The sequence below is a fragment of the Mastomys coucha genome, chromosome X (assembly GCF_008632895.1).
Source record: "Mastomys coucha isolate ucsf_1 chromosome X, UCSF_Mcou_1, whole genome shotgun sequence".
In the NCBI taxonomy this organism is placed as follows: Eukaryota; Metazoa; Chordata; class Mammalia; order Rodentia; family Muridae; genus Mastomys; species Mastomys coucha.
In genome coordinates, this window is record NC_045030.1 from 125995865 (window position 1) to 126000291 (window position 4427).

The 4427-nt window shown below is 35.9% G+C and overlaps 1 pseudogene; it reads left to right on the plus strand.

Annotated features, from left to right (window-relative positions):
- The first annotated feature begins 1070 nt into the window (after window positions 1–1070).
- Window positions 1071–1194, plus strand: LOC116096306 (annotated as a pseudogene).
- Window positions 1195–4427: the final 3233 nt, after the last annotated feature.

Below are 4427 nucleotides of genomic sequence, written 5' to 3' on the forward strand. Positions count from 1 at the left end.
TAGAAAATTTGAAGGCATTAGAGGAGCCCCTAGTTATCTTTCCTCCTGTACTCTATAGGCTTCTAGAACTTTGAGGAAACTACTCTGCTTCATATCCATTTCAATACTTTGTTTATTCGGTTCTTTATTTTAAGTAGTGGAAACTTTTCTATCTTATTTTCATTTTAATGTTATAAAATTTTAAAATGAAGTTCCTATATAGAATTTTTCTCAGGTATTGATAATGGCATACTGTAGACATTAAATTTGGCAAATTAAATCTCACATCAGCTATGAGATATATTCCTCCATTATTTGTTCCATTATTTTGGTTGAATTTTTATATTAGTATTCCAAGACATTGATCTTTCTCATTTGGTTTATATCTCTAAAGCCTGTAATTTACTTTTCTAAGCAAATTCCTCAACTATTTTCTTCAGCTCAAAGGATATTTTCACAATGGGAGAAGTAAATTGAACTCAAATAAGAGTATTATCATACAAGCAGAATATAATTAATAAGTCTGAGAGTGAATTTGAGATTTGAACTGTATTCCAATAATTTATAACTTCAGATAAAAGACTAAAATATAAATATTGAAACATTGGTACATGAAATAAAAAATATACTTAACCTTAGCATGGAATGTAAACATCTAAATGTATTTTCTACTATGCATAAAAAAAGTAACAGAACTGGTGCATTTGATTAAACAACAAGCACTGAAGGAAATACTGTTAATTTTGATGCTATGTTATATATTGGATTGAAACTACTACTATTATTATTATATATTTTTGTCTTAGAAATCAGCATAAAAATACGAATAACACTCCAAAGATGAAGAATGGAAACAGACTGGTTCAAAAGAAATACAAGAGGCTAGAAAGGTGTCTCAGTGGGAATGTACATGCTATTCTTCCAGAACTAACTTTGGTTCATAGAACCTACAGCAAGTGGCTTTCAACCACCTTAACTTCAGGTGCAGGGCATTTGAGTTCAGGTAAGCACATGGGACATAAACAATCATGCAGGCATACATACGTATGAAAAAAAATGTATCTTAACAAAACAACAAACAAGAAAAGCAAGTTGCCCTTAGAGACAGACATTCATTGTAGATAAGGCTGCTGTGTCATATGTACATCCGTAGGTGGCAGAGAGGAGAGAAGCTATTTTTATGCCAAGTGAACATCTGGACGATTGCTTAACACTTCTTGAAAAAAAGAGAGCCTAAGGTCTTTCACCATGCTGGCCCTTACAGGTTCCTAGAGAAGAGAACAATACAGAGACTAGAAAAACCCTGCCTTTGACAGCAGGTTCAATACAGGTCTGGAGGTGTAACAGATGAACCTAACCAAGTGCTATAATGCCCAAGCAAGGCATAACATTCCTGAGATCACTCCTGAGATGACTTAGACACTCAAATATGCCCAGTGCCACTAAAAGGATCAAATAAGTGTTGGTTATGTGGAAGATAAAGAGAAACAGAAGGATGTGGATGTAACAAAGAGAGGCAAAACTGGAGACTCCAGTGTAGTGAGGAACAGCCTGATGTGAGTAGCTGGTAATGCCATTTGAGACCATGGTAGATTTCTGGACTGTGCTGCCACTAGAGACCACATTTGGGTCTGTTGCCCTGTAGCAGCAGGGGTCTGTTACTACCAAAGGCCAGGTGGACCTCCCAGCTCTGGGAATGGCATACTACAGACATGTTGATATTTGAGGGCTATACAGAACTGGCCAGTCTCCTTGTCTGGGCATCATGGTAGAGTTGGGCCTGGTGACATGAGAGCAGGGGAGCTGATCTTGGCCCTAGCTAGCTGCAGTTTACAGGTAAGCAGGCCTGCTCATTGTAGGAATTGCTGGTGTGCAGGCTAAAGGGTACGAGCATGAGAGCTGACCCTGCAACTCTCCTGTGAGGTAGCATGAATGAGGGAGAGATACCCCTTTTTCCCCTTGTTCCTTGACACCAGTGGCAGGTGGGTGATCTGGTCCTTGGGTCATGAGAGCAGGAGAACTGTTCCTGCCCCTCATCTGCTGCAGCTCTTGGGATAGTAGTCCCTGTAGCTCCCTTGGGCAGCAAGTAGAGCTGACCCTGATGGTAAGGATGTAGGTGTGCTGGCCCACTGGAGTCATCATGAGAGAGCTGGCCCCACTACTTGTCCTCAGGGCAGTAACCTGGGCATGAGAGAGAGAACTCCCATGTTGTACCTTGCCAGCTAAAGCACGAAGGAGAACTGGCACTAAGGTCATCAGAGCAGGAGATCTGACCCTGTACATCACCTAGGCAGGCCCTGGTTGCAGGAGTTGTGGGCAGGCCAGCTCCCAGAGCATGAGAGAGGGATAGGCAGCTGGCTGACCAGGTCAGATACCTCTCATGCCCTGATTCAAAGTTGTGAATTGGCCCATACCAATATCTATCTCATTGATGAACTCCAAGAGTGCATGAAGGGGCAGTCTTACAGATCCCAAAGTGCAGGATCTCCAGGATACTTGGCAACAACAGAATATCCAAGAATAGTCACAGTGAGGTTTGAGTATTGATAGAGTAATAGAAGCCAGAAGTCTCATATCAGACTAATGAGTCATTGAAATTAACACTTGCAAGCAGAGACATTTGGACAAAGGCATATACTGTGAGGCACACTGTAACACACTATAGCTTCCAAAATAGTTTTTTTTCTGTTTGGGTCGGGGAGGTTACCAGGGTGGAGGGTGGATATGAAGAGATGAGATGAGTAGGATTGGGGTACACAATGGGAAATTCACAAGCAATGATAAATAAAATGTTAAAAAACAAACAATAAAAATAAAATGCATCAATAAAAAATATAATAGATCATAATCATTTCAGTACCTGGGAAAATGAACAAACATGGATACAAAACCCACTAGGCATATCTTGAAGAAATAAATGTAAAATACAAAATTATTTTACCCTCTTACTGGTACTGTTACATTATTTGATTATTTGTTTGTTTGATTTATGAACAGAGTTTTATGTTCTACTATGCCAAAAAGGCTTGCTTTAAACTCATAGTAATCTACCTGTCTCAGCCCCTTGAGTGCTGGGATTACAGAGGCCAACCACCACACTATGATTACAGTTATGGTATGAATATAAAATATCTTGTTGACATTTACTTTCAGGCCTTGATACTCAGCTGGAAGGTCTATTTTAGAAGCTTCCAAAAATGTTAGGTATGAAGTCACCCTACAGGAAATCCAAGGATATGAGCCATTCTGGATGTGTTCTTAAGTTAGTAGGTTGTTGTTGCTTCTAGTTGTGCTTTACTTTATGAACATTATTGAATCAGTTATTTTGCTCTAAATCACCCCCCTTTCATCAAATTCTCCCTCAGCACAGGCTATAAGTGGTGAAGTATACACAGAAATCTTTGGAATCATGAGCCAAAATTAATTAATCCTTTTGTAAGTCATTTTTCTAAGGCACTTATTCTGGTAACAAAAGCTCTTATCAAAAACAAAATGGAACTAGAAAACACTTTTAATATTGTAAGATTGAAAAATATTTTAGACATAATACCTTACATGATAAATACCACATAAAAAGCATCTTCTTACAAACACTATAAATATTAATGTTAATTTCTACAAAGTTTCTGGGAAGGAAAAACAAAACAAATCCATTTTATTTACCTATTAACTTAGAAATTTAATTGAGAAAATGTTATTTAATGAGAAAATATTCTGTTAGATTTATCTGTACATTTAATGCAGCATATTTTATAATACAATTTATAAATAAATGATCTTTAGTAACTATATTAAAGTATTATTGTCAAATAGAAAGATACCTAGGAATTGGTGATAGTGTGGTAAACTACAAACAACTATTCATAATTCTTTGTAAATACTGATTTAAAGTAGAGCATTAATATGAAAGATAAACATTATTGTTCAACTTCATTGCCTTTAAAAATTCTGAGTCCTACTTTCCTGATGTTTTATGTTTCAAAATGGTAGAAATCATTATCTGAACTGGGATAAGCAATGAAACAGGAAAGCACCTGAATTATCTTGCAAAGTACATGGTGAGACAGAAAAAATTAGGGTGGGAAAAATTAGGTTGAGGGAAAGGAAACAAAATAAAAAGAAATATATTAAAATAAATTATACATGTAAATATATATGTATATATATGTATATATATGTATATATATGTATATATATATATATAACTTTTTAAGTATGTATATAAATTTTGCCAGAAAATAATTATAAAGTCGGAAGTATTCTTTTAGTAACTGATAATTTTAATTTATGTATATGTTCAATGGGGCAAAACTGAGATAGACTATGTTTCTTAAATACATTTTAATGATATTTTACAAAGCTTTTATCCATGATAAGTCACTTGGTGAAATTCAAACAATTCACAGTGGGATTACTGTCCTTTAAAAATAAGAAACTTAAAAAAAAAT